A 13,071-nucleotide genomic window follows, 5' to 3' on the forward strand; every position below is an offset into this window, starting at 1 on the left:
ACTTGAAGCGAATTCCTTTAGTAAAACAGCACATCCTGGCTAGCCGAGTGATGGGAGGCAGCGTGAGATGAACTGGGGGCCCCAGACCACAGCACTGGAGCCTCAAGTGGTAGATAAAGTGACACACGCTCACCCTCACAGCATCTTCAGGGATTCCCAGAAATGGAAGAGGGAGACCCTTAGGGGTGGAGGGAGGTGACAGGGGTGAGGGGTGGCGCGGGGGTGCAAAGTAGCTGTTCTGCTAATCCCAGACAGATGCGGGTTTGACGGTGAAACAGTTGAGACTTTATTTTAGGCTCCTGAAGCAGACATCTGGGTTTCAGGAATTAGACATGGAAGGACTGCGGGAGATGATGGAGGAGAAGGTGTCTGGCTGACGCTCACATGTTTCCTTGTGGAGCAGGGTGGATTCTCGGTCCCTGGAAGATGCATTTTGAGGAGGCCTGAGGCAGCAAGGATGTAGCCATTTGCCTTGTGTGCCTGGAACTGGGGCAGCTCCCACAGGCCTAGGTTTAGAGTTGAAGCTTTCTGTGGTAGCAGCACAAAATGAGGGGCATGACTATTGATGCTAAACAGGTGAGGGCAGGGAGCACCCTAAAAGCCTCTAGGTCTTTGGGAGGTGGGGCCCCCCTCCTCTCCCAGTACCTATTGCAAAGGTCAGCTACAGGTTTAGGGCAGTTTCCTCTTCTGGTTCCATCTTCCAAAGGGAGGAGTAGTTTCCCTGTAAGATGTCAGGAAAGACGCCTTTTTAATGAGAGACCTTGGTGCTTGGGGTCTTCTCACCCTCCCTCTTCACCACCTTGGCCTTCTCCTCCCACTTGCTGTCTTTTCCCTTATTTAGAAGAAAGGTTTGGTTAAGACCATTTGCTTCATAAGATATTTTCTGTTTAGTCTTTTTTTTTTTTTTGATTAAAGAAAAAATTGTCAAAGTCTTAGCCTCAGACACCTAGTCCACAATTGTCCATAGGGTTACATGTTCCTATATCTGACTTTGTCCAAAATGCAGCCCCTGGAAGAGACCCAACTGATCTTCCGGTTGCAACGGAAGAGAGAACAGTAGTAGTCCAATGACAAGCAGCTTTTCACTGCTACCAACTCCACCTGGTTCTGGAAGCAGCAAGAACTTAAACCAGATACTTGTTGTAGGTTCCAAAGGCATTTTGTCTTAGCCATGCCCTTGTCCGTCAGACTTGTCTAGTTGTGCCTTCGCCTCTAACTCTTTGATTCAGTTATGTTCTGTGAGGGATCCAAAGAAACAAATCTATTGCCAGTCTATGCTTAAGCAACTGATGAGAGACGAGGACTATCTACAGGAGGCAGGCAGTTATGCTAGGAGGTTACACTATGAGGCAGTTTGTGAGTAGGTCCCAACCATAGTTAAGACTGATGGGCAATTCTGTCAGGGTTCAGAGCAGGTAGAAGGAACTACTGAGGCATTGGTAAATTGGGAACAGAAGACTTTTTGAAATTATCCCTTGAAGGATTGTCTCTGCAGAGAGAAAGGAGTAGGGGCATGGAGTAGGGAGAGAGCATAAGGGATATGGTATATGTGTGCATGTTTGCACGTACAGGCACATAATTGTTATACGTGTCAACGGTGTAAAATTCGAAAGGATAAAAATGTATACAAAGTCTCCCTGTCTCCTAGTCCCTTAGTCACCCAGTTCTCCTCCCTAGAGACAGAGTTGATATTTAAAAACATTTAATAAATACAGAGAATCCCCCCAACACACACACACACACACACACACACACACACACACACACACACACGTACACCCACGGCCGGATGGCCAAACCATCTTCTAGGAATGGAAGTCTTAAACATGCATGTTGACTTTGTTTTCTCTGTAGTGTTATGTGGCCATTCTTTACAACCACCAAACCCTGACAAAGAATACTTCACACACTGTTTTGAGGGCCATGCTTCTGGAACAAGACGCTGAAAACTAGAAAGACCAAGTGTAATTACATAATGTTAGCCACCCCTAACCCCACCCAGGAATCCCAGGAGGACTTGGCTCCCCCAGGGCATGGGCTGCGGAGTTGGGCCAAGGTACCTAGATGACATGGACTAGCGGCCCTAGCTGACACATGGGCTGCACCTAAGGGAGAAAGATTTGGTCCCATTTGGAGACCAGGGAAGAGGCAGGGCTACCCCCCTCTTTGCAAGTGAGCGTGCAAAGGAGGTGCACAGGGGACCCACAGAGGCACCCCTCAGGGAGGGCGCTGCCAGGGCTCCAACACTGGGGAGGAAAACAACCTGCAGCCCTGCTGCGGCTCTTTCCAGATGGGTTTCCCGACCAGAGGAGGACTCCCACATTGAAAGGTTATGTGGGAAGGATTCTGGTTTTTCTTCTCCTGCTGTGAAATCAATTAAAAACAGGACGGATATAAAATGGTTTTATAACCTCCTCCCCCTCCTGGCTTCCTTCCCTCTTGGGGATGGGCCAGCCCCAACTGGAGAGAGACGAGAGTCTCATGGTCTGAAAATTCTGTGGCAGTTTAAATAACGGTGACCTATTGCTCCCGCTCTCCTCAGGGGACCTGAGGCAGGAGGAGCAAACGTCTCCTGGAAAATGGACAGATGAAGGAGGACCCCATAGGTTGGCGGAGAGGGGCCGACCCTTCGGGGTGCTGTGCCAGTCCCTAGCCTCTGCTCCCCGCAGGTTCAGAACTGGTCTAACCTGGGGAAGTAAGGCTACCTGTTTTAGAAGACAATGTATTTCTCACAGAATAATTCAAATTGGCTTGTTCTGCTTACACATACTTGCTCTGTACAAACCAACATCAAGAATTTTCATTCTGTTTATCTACAAATGATCGTAACAGATAACTTTTATTGCATACGACTGTGTGCCAGGAACCTGATTAGGTGCCTTTGCTAAATTAATTCTTCCAATTCTGCCACCACCGAAGGTTAAGTAGTGTTTTGCCCAATGTACAAAGAAGGAAAATGAGCCTCCAAAAGCTACCAAGTGGCAAAACTAGGGTCCCAGTCCGGGTCTGCTTTCCACAGCCCACTAAGGTAAGTAATAATGATTCTCATTTGTTGAGCCTTTGCTGTGTGCCAGAGACATGACGCACGTTATCTGGAATCCTCACGGGGAACTTGTGAGGAGGCAGCAGCTCCGCCCCGCTTGTAGACAAAAAAGTGGCCCTTAAGGAAGTAGCCTGAGGTCACAGAATTGACTTGGTGAAGTCAAGGCTTGAAGTCGGCTCTCCCTGTGTTCGGCAATTCATTCCCGGCATGAGGAAGGTGCTCGTGTCCTGAGGTGCTCCCGGTGGGTGCTCTGTGAACAGAGAAGGGCCCCTGAAGGTCATCCCTGGTGGGCTGAGGTTGAACTGGTCTGTGCACAGAGCATGAGTGCGGCCGTCGCCAACACACATGGTTCTCAGCAGCGTGTAATGTTTCCTGGGACCGTGGCCAACTTGGCTGAGGCTTTTTAGACATCTTGAGGGACACAGTTCTGAGCATCTTAAATGAATAGACAGACTTCTGTCAGGAAGTGCCACTTCATACCACAGAACTGCCCCCATTTTTCCCAATGAAGAGTCTTAGTTGAAAATACGTGATCATTTTAGGGTCCTGTGTTTTTCTTAAAATGTTTTAACACTTGTTTATTATTTTTGAGAGACAAAGAGACACAGAGCACGAGTGGGGGAGGGGCAGAGAGAGAGAGAGGGAGACACAGAATCTGAAGCAGGCTCCAGGCTCTGAGCTGTCAGCACAGAGCCCGATGCGGGGCTCGAACCCACAAACCGTGAGATCATGACCTGAGCCGAAGATGGAAGCCTAACTGACTGAGCCACCCAGGCTCACCTTAGGGTCCTGTTTTTGTACCTGATGCAAAATCTTGTGAATGGACCCGTATGGCTTATACATCCCTCCTTACACATTGGACAGTTTTTAACCTCTCTTTAGGCAACTCCATCCTCTCTGAACCCCTGTGCTATTTTCCAAGGTACAACCTCCCCTCAAAACATCTTGGAGTGTCTTAACATCCTAATCGGCATCTTCCCTTCACTCACTTTTCCCCATATGATCCTCATCCTGAAACATGTAGTCTATAAACAATAGCAACATAATACAATCCAGGTTTGGGTTGGCATCAGAACTTGCTGACACATTCTCATGTCTATTATGTATTTTAGGCTCTTTTTAACCCAAGGAGGAAAAGCCGTACAAACACAGGTTTCAGAAAGGAAATGCAAGACGGTTAGTGATCAAAGCAGGACTGGGCCTACGTTTCCACTTTCTCCCTATTTCTCCACCTCTCTTGGTCCAGACTGGATTCTTAGGTGCAGTCAGGCAACTGCACCCTTGTGACTCAGGAACATTGCTCTGACTCAGACTGTTTCCTTCAAGGGGTTTCTTCAACTGCTCTGAAAACTCAGCCTGGAAATGGAAAATGCCCCATACAGGCGAAGCTTAGATCTAGAACAGTGCATTTCAGAAGAAGCGTATTTTCTGAAACCAAGATTGTTGCACAATTTGAGCTATCTCCTCTGCACCAGTGGCCGGTCAGTCATTCACTCAGCAAACACTTAGAGTATCTTCCAGGCACCAGTACTGCCAAGTACTGCGGATGTGGTTGGTAACGATATAGGCACAGTCCTTGTCCTCCTGGAGTTCAGAGTGCATTCAGGGAGTTGGATAATAAACTGGAACTCACAGTGAAGTTATATGTTATAACAACAGGGAAGCCAGGTCAGTCCCAAGGTTTGGGACAATTTCTGTGAGGATATGACCTTCAAACTTGAAGTTTCACAAGCTGGCCAGGTGGGGATGAGTTGACAAGGACTTCAGGTATGACAGCCAAAAGCATGGTCCTCACAGATCTCTAAGTTGAGGGAATTTAATTGCCCAAGGCCCAGATGCTGCTCTCTGAAATCCATCCCCATGTGTTGAGGCTGTGCCTCCCATAGGGACTCCTAGCCAGTGACTGATCATGGCAGCCTGTTGCTTGGAAGCCAGGACTCCTCTGATGCCACCTTGGCTTGAGGAAGCCCCCACAGCCCTATCAAACGCCCTTACATTGCTGGCTGGTCTAAGCTGTGTCCACCCACCTTTCTTCCCTCCCTCCCTCCCTCCTTCTCTTGGGATCAGACTTGCCCCTGTGCTCTTTGTTCAGCCTCTCCATTCTGCTGCCTGGGGAGTGGATGGCATTGACCAGGGGAAGTGAGCCAAGAAGAAAGGAAAAACCAAGAGGAAAGGGCCCAGAGCAGATCCAGGCAAGTTCTGTTCTCTCAGCAGGAGGAGGAAAGTCAAACATGAGGTGCTGACAGTTTATTCCAGGCATTGTTTAAGACTAGATTTCTCTGTCCCTTCCTTTGAAAATTTCAGAATGACTCTGGCTAAAAGCACCCTGTTTCAGGACAGGGTCCCAGAGGATTCTGGGGCAGGATGGAAATTGTTACGAAACCATCTTTTATTCTACCTATAAGAACTTTTCCCTTCCTGTAACATCTGTATCTTTATGGGAGCAGAAGCAGGTGACCCTCCAGGATCTCACCTTGGCAAGGCCCTTCCCAGACCTCACTGGGGGCAAGCGCAGGCAGGCCTCAGACAGGGCCAGTCTAGTCTAGGTGCCAGGTGTGTCCTTATCGTGGAGACGGACACTACAGCCTGTCAGCACCTGGCACCATTCAGTATCTAGATCCTTACCAGCCATCAGCCCAGGCTCAGATGCTTCCTGGCTACATGGGGAGAATGTCCTTTTCCAGTTACCGTGAGTCACGTAGCAGATCTAGTTCTTCTTGCATATTAATAAGTTGATTTTCTGGTTTTATTTTTAAAACAAAAGAACAACAGTAACATCAAGGGAGGTCATCAGAGAGGGAAAGAGTTACAAAAAAGCAACATGCAGCCTGTGGGTGTCAGGTGGAAGTAAGCGGAGTAGATTCGGGCTTTTAGGTGGGCATAGTTACCCCAGCCAGGATTTCAATGGTGCCTTTCAAATTCATTCTTTATCTATGTGATGCCTGGGGATTAGGTGGGAGTACCAAAATGCTATAATTATCGAGAGGGAAAAAATGACCCTGCTGGTGATCATTTAAGGAGGTATTTAAGGACAAATAAAAGGAAGTACATCTTTACACAGCCTGTAGCGTATAAGTGGAACTCATTGCCCCCTAAGGTGTTACAGATGAAAATAATAAAAAATGGGTCCAAGAAAAGGCCAAGTAAATTCACGGATATTGGATGTAATGGTTATTAAGGTCAGCCTATGAAGACCCCATCTTCCCTCAGAAATGTTTCTGGTGCCCCTCTAGAGACACCTGGGTTCGAGGCACATCAAGCTCCTACATGTTTCTGGAATGCGGAGTGCTCTTTCTCAGTGCTATGCCTTTGCCACACTGTTGTCTTGAGAGTCCCTTGCCACTTTCTTCTAAGTCTGATAAACTACCATGAATTCGTCAAGACCCAATTTAAATGGAGCCTCTTCTGGGTAGCACCCCCTCCCTGATTCCTCCAGGTCAATGCTGATCACTCCTTTCACCAGTGGAACCCTCTCCCAACACACTATCATGGTTTGCCCAACTGGACAGAGATTGTGTCTAATTCTTGTGGGCTTAATTCAGAGCCTAGTTGATAGCCCCTAGGTATGAAATGTCTTGAATGAATGAATGAGTGTTGAACTATATCAACCAATGGTTTGAACACATACAATGGTTATGATACTCTTAATGACCCTCTTAGAAGCTTCTAATATCGGATAGATGATACTTTTCTTCCAGGACATATGCTTGTTTATGTCAGCTAATACATAGCGCTAGTCTCCAAAGAAGCATCTATGTAGTTGAAGTGGAGTAGCCAAGAGTCTTATTGAGATTTTAGTGTCTTTAACTTAACTGTGTCTCTTAGGCAAGTGAGCCAGTTCCCCAGAAATCTGGTCTAGAAATATTGCCAATGCACATTCCAGTGACTTTGAGATGTTAGAAAAACAGACATATCACCTTTCAGGCTGAAATCACTGGGAACTGCATTTTAAAGTTGGGTTTCCTTCCAGATCCTTAGGTTATGAATGACACACAGTCTGTGGAAACTTTATGAGATCACCAAGAAGCTGAGGTCTTTAACTCTCAAGAATTGTTTAATCACAGATCAACCAAATACAATATTTGCATGTTTTAAAAAAACAAAACAGCAAGCAAAGGTCTGTTGATCAAAATGCTGCCCCAGTCCAACCAACACGAGAGGCCTGCCCAAGCTCAAATATGGAGATTCAGAAGATGAGGAGTTTTAGGCAGAGGGAAGAGAGCAGCAACCCTGGACAATAAAAGAAAATCTAAGAATAATGAGAAGTCCTTCTCTGTCAATTAAACAATCAGGCCTAGGGGCGCCTGGGTGGCGCAGTCGGTTAAGCAGCCGACTTCAGCCAGGTCACGATCTCGCGGTCCGTGAGTTCGAGCCCCGCGTCGGGCTCTGGGCTGATGGCTCAGAGCCTGGAGCCTGTTTCCGTTTCTGTGTCTCCCTCTCTCTCTGCCCCTCGCCCGTTCATGCTCTGTCTCTCTCTGTCCCAAAAATAAATAAACTTTGAAAAAAAAAAAATTTAAACAATCAGGCCTAGGGGCGCCTGGGTGGCTCAGTTGGTTAAGCGGCTGACTTCGGCTCGGGTCATGATCTCGCGGTCCGTGAGTTCGAACCCCACGTCGGGCTCTGTGCTGACAGCTCAGAGCCTGGAGCCTGTTTCAGATTCTGTGTCTTCCTCTCTCTCTGACCCTCCCCCGTTCATGCTCTGTCTCTCTCTGTCTCAAAAATAAAAACAAAACAAAACAAACAAACAAAAAAACAATCAGGCCTAGAGAAAGGCTTTTGGCAAGACTCCTAGCAAGAAACTTGGAGGTCCAATCCCGATTTTAATCTCCTCAAAAAACCATTTGAGTTTAACTTTTGTAAAGTTTTAGTAGTCAATTTAAAAATAAGTATCTACAGAGGCGCTTCAGTGGCTTAGTTGGTTGAGTGTCTGACTCTTGATTTTGGCTCAGGTCATGATCCCAGAGTCATGGGATCAAGCCCTGAGTCGGGCTCTGTGCTGAGCATAGAGCCTACTTAAGATTCTCTCTCTCTCTCTCTCTCTCTCTCTCTCTCTGTCTCTCTCTCCCTCTGCCCCTCTCCATTGCTTACGTGCTCTCTCTCTCAAAATAAAATAAAAATTTAAGAATCTACATACTCTACTAACTTGAAGGTAAATATAGGGACCACATACAGATGTTCATTCAACAGACAGCTGTGGGAGCAACTCTTTCATTTAGGGGCATCTGCTTGGACCCTGGAGATGCAGCAGGAAGCAGGGCTAAGGTCATCCTGCCCTCTTTGGGCTTATAGCCTCACAAGAAGGACAGGCCAGGATAAGTGACAATGATAATGACTGGTGAGGTTTCCTGGGCAAAGTTCAGGGAGTTCTGCTATTGTGTAACTAATTAGAGGACTTTATCTATCCCAGAGGTCTGGGAAGATCTCCCTAAGGAAGTGATTCTTAAGCTGTTGCTCAGAATTGAGGTTGTAGGGAGAAGAATGTTTCAAGAAGAAAGGAGAATCCTGAGGAACTGAAGCTTTCAGCATTGCTGGAGGTCTGAGAGACGGTGGGGCAGGGCTGTGTAGGCCTTGTGCAGGAGTGAGGTGCACGTATTTAACCACCGAGCATGAATACAGCTCAGTCATCACATTCACCCAAGGTGCATTCCATTTTATTCTCTCACCAGGCTAAATTGTAGATATTATTCAACCTCTTCCTTGCTAAGAGGTTTAAATAATAGTACGAATTGTTTGTAGATGTGAGGGTTTTTTGCTTGCTGTACCTACCAGTGCATAAATGATGTGCCACAGTCATGATAAAACTTTTCCAAAGATGTTTCCCATTAAGTTGCTGGACATTAAGTAACAGGGAGAGCTCGGTGTAAGAGGATAGGTAATTCACTTAACTTAAATGATATTTTTTAGGATGCAGAATTTTTCTCAGCATTTGCTGAACTGGCAGCAATCAACAAAATTTCTTAGCCTATATAATACTGTGTTAGAATTTTCGTATTGACTCTGTATTGACTAACTCATGAAAATTGTATACTGGAATAACATACTTCAGTCTAACCTAATCCTCCAGTCTAGATGAGAGGCTCAAGTTGGCAGTTACATACTGAGCTGTGAATTTAGAATCCTGGCTCAGCCACTTGGGTGTTAGATAGCCTCTCCGTTCTTCAGTTTTCTCACCCATAAAATGGAGATTATGAGATCTATAGTCCTCAACTGAATTAATATACCAGTAGCATTAGTACTCATTTTTAGTAATAATATTGTAAATTCTCAAGACAGGTGGGCATCAGGTGGGTTTTAACCAAGGCCTTGAATAAATGTAGGAGGACTTCAACAGGGATAAATTTCACACTGGTCTCCAAACCATTCCTAAGGGAGTCCATATATCTCAGGAGTGACAAGCATTCCTGAGGAAACCCTGCCTGGAACCTGACCACAACCTGCGGGACCTTTTACCATCCACCCATTTGTTCTCCCACTTTTCACCCCCGTAATCTGGGAACCCAATTCCAGTGGAGGCTGGAGTTCCCACGTGTGGCCAGGTGAGGGTTACTGTGAGGGAACTCTGCCCTGTGGTAGTTAGCCACAGCCTCAGAGGACCCTGGGGTGCCAGCATGTCTTCCAGGGCCAATGTTATCCCCTGCCACAGAACTTGGGAACACCCTGGTTAGAGGACTTGGTCAGCATAAGGACTAGCACTTGGGAAGCATATTGGGCTGGTGTGCTGAAGAAACCAGAATGATCTCCAAGCAACACCCACCTGGGCTTGAGGGGAAAGGGAGCACCAAGATACAGGCATTGAGCCAACTATGGTGGAAGCCAATGACAGTGTCCAGTAGTCTGTACTTCTGAGAAGAACCAACTAGTACAGAAGAACAGAAGAACTGTACTTCTGGCATAAGAACCAACTCGTCAGACCAGATTCAGCATTAACTCTTTAGTTGATAGCTAGTGAAGGTATTTCCAAACTATGGGAGAATTTCAGTATTTAAACAGCCAATGTAACTACCTATATACATAAACACAAGTTGAATATTAATTTGGGGACCTTGGAAACCATATTAATGGCTCTGGACTCCATCATAAGGATATGGAGAACTATAAGGGTCTTAAGAGATTTTATGTATTTTTTGGACCAAGGCTTGCTGAATACAGTAGGGAGGACGGATTGAAGGAAAAGAATATAGGAAACAAGAAAACAGTTAAGGTGCCCTTGCAGGAGTTCAAGTTGGAGATAATAGTAGGAATGGGTGGATATGAGAGATATTTAATGAGTACAATTTTCAACACTTGGTGATTGACTAGACATGGGAAGTAGGAAGAAGGAGGAGTCCACAATGACTTCTAGGTTCCTTGCTCAGGAAATAAGACAGATTATGTCACCATTTAATAAGGGAAATCAGGAGACAGAGCAGCTTTGAGGATATGATATGACCAGTTTGGTTTCAAATGTGTTGAGCTTGAGGTGCCTATTACATATTTACACAGAGATTCAGTAGGCAATTGGATATATGGGTACTGTGTGTGAAATAAGCCTGGCTGGAAATTATGGTTTTGGAATTTTTATATATTGATGCATGAAGTTGTCCTGAAAGAGAATATAGAGTGAGAAGAAGTAGGTGTGAGTCTTGAGTAACAAAAACATGTCAGGAACAGGTAGTAGATGAGGTACCACAAAGTTAGAGATTGTGAAGTTGGTGAGCTGTGGACAGAGGGAAGAGAGCAGAAACCCTGGATAATAAAGGAAAATCTAAGAATAACAGAAGGCAAGAGAAAGGTGTGTTGAGTATGGTAGATGAGCAATTAGCATCCATTCCTACCTTCCGTTTTATTTGTCTTCCTGGACAGCCAAAGACTACTTCCCGAGATTCCCTTGCATCCAGAGGTCTGGATGCAAATTAAGTTCCACCAATTACGTATACCACTCAAGATTTAGGATGTGAAACTGAGGCAAAGGCTGATGCTTTTGGCTATTTTCCACCAAAGTTGTGGAGCTTTTCTGCAACAGCATTCCAGCATTTAGTTGCTAGCTTCGTGGTTCTTCAGTTGTCATGGTAGTAGCAGCAGCTTCCTAACACCAAGATTGTAGTCATAATAGTGTGTTCTAATTCCCTACCTTCCTAATTTTGGCAAAGGTATCATCTTCCCTGGCAGGCCAGTTTGTGATGTCATTCTTGGAGATTCACCTATATCTCAAGCCCTTCCAACTTTAATAAACTCCTAATTTCTTTATCTTTATTTTTAGAGAGAGAGTACATGAGCAGGGGAGAAAAGCACAAAGAGAGAATCTTTTAAATTTTTTTAATGTTTATTTTTGAGAGAGAGAGAGAGAGAGAGAGAGAGAGAGATACAGAGTGTGAGTGGAGGAGGGGCAGAGAGAGAGGGAGACACAGAATCCCAAGCAGGCTCCAGGCTCTGAGCTGTCAGCACAGAGTCTGATGCGGAGCTCACACTCATGAACTATGAGATCATGACCTGAGCAAAAGTCAGACTCAACCAACTGAACCACTAAGGCGCCCTGATAGAGAATCTTAAGCACGCTCCACGCTCAATGCAAAGCCCAATGTGGGGCTCAATTCCGTGACACTGGGATCCTGACCCGAGCCAAAATCAAGAGTTGGACACATAACCAGTTGAGCCACCCAGGCACCCCAATAAACACCTAGTTATATATTAAATCCTTTTCTGCTTAAAATATCTACAGTGGTTTGTTTTTCTTTTTGAATTCTGAATGATATGGAAAAATATTTCAGAGAAGGATCCGTCATGTGTGTCTTTGCCCACACCATCAAGCAATTAAATCAATTCTGACACTATCTACCCAGAGATAGTGTCAAATCCTATAGGTAAAGAGCTCAGTCCTACAAGACTGTCCCCAACCTCAGATGCCAATTGCAAGTCCAGAATGTCACCTGGGCTTGTAACTGATGAGCTATATAGATTGGAGATTTGAACAATTCTCTCCTCAGGTTTGAGTAATTTACTAGAGTGGATCACCAAACCCTGAGAAATGTTTACTTATGTTTAACAGTTTATTATAAAAGGATATTAGGAAGAGCCGAAAGGAAGAGAGGCGTAGGGCAAGGAATGGGAAAAGAGCAGGAGCTTCCGTGCCCTCTCTGAGTGCACCATTTATCGTCTTAACACTTCCATGTGTTCATGAACCTGGAAGCTCTCAATCTCATCCTTTTTGGACTTCTATGGAGTCTTCATTACACAGACACAGTTGGTTAAATCACTGGCCATTGGTGATTGATTTTACCTTTGGCCCCTCTCCGCTCCCAGGAGGTTGGGATGGCACTGAAGGTTCCAACTGTCTAATCGTTTGATTGGTTCCTCTGGAAATCAGCCCCCACCCTCTGTGCTTTCCAAAAGTCACTTCATTAATATAAATTCAAGTGTGATTGAAAAGGATTTGTTAGAGGTATCAAGACAACTCTAACCCTCTTATTAGGAAATTCCAAGGGTTTTAGGAGCTCTATGCCACAAATGGGGACAAAGACCAAATATGTATTTCTTACTGTAAAGCACAATATCAAAGGACGTCAGTGCACTTCATTTCTTCACAGGGTCTCTTGTGCCACTCTAAAGAGTTTTGGTTTAATCTGTGAGCAAAAGGAAACCCATAACTAGTTTTAAGCAGAAGAATTACAAAAGCATATTGGCACACATCAGAAATGTCATTGAATACAGGGAATGGTTGGGAAGGTAGCAGACTGGACAGGGGTTACCCCTTAGGATTTGTTGGTCAGTCCTCTGGGCAAATTTTGATGAGGTCTAAACTCAGGCAATGGCAATGGAGATGGTGAGAAAGAAGATAGATGAAAGAGAATTTTAGGAAATACTGTCTTAAACTTTGATTAACCTCAGGTAAAATTAAAAAATTCAGGTCACCATGGTATTTTATGAGAAACCCTATAAAGAGAAGTGCTATAGACAGAATATTTGTGTACCCCCAAATTTCATATGTTGAAACCTAATCTCCAAGGTGTTGCATTGGGAGATGGTGAGCTTGAGTTTGGGAAGTGATTTAT

At 45.2% G+C, this 13,071-nt stretch overlaps 1 long non-coding RNA gene across 1 annotated transcript; it reads right to left on the reverse strand.

Moving 5' to 3' along the window:
• Positions 1-262: 262 nt before the first annotated feature.
• On the reverse strand, positions 263-11,101 carry LOC109502016. Its single transcript, XR_002160327.3, has 3 exons — positions 10,858-11,101; positions 646-721; positions 263-528 (listed from the first exon to the last, which is right to left on the reverse strand). It is a non-coding gene; the product is annotated as an uncharacterized LOC109502016 (long non-coding RNA).
• Between the last annotated feature and the right edge of the window lie 1,970 nt (positions 11,102-13,071).

Source organism: Felis catus, chromosome A1, assembly GCF_018350175.1.
Source record: "Felis catus isolate Fca126 chromosome A1, F.catus_Fca126_mat1.0, whole genome shotgun sequence".
Classification (NCBI taxonomy): Eukaryota; Metazoa; Chordata; class Mammalia; order Carnivora; family Felidae; genus Felis; species Felis catus.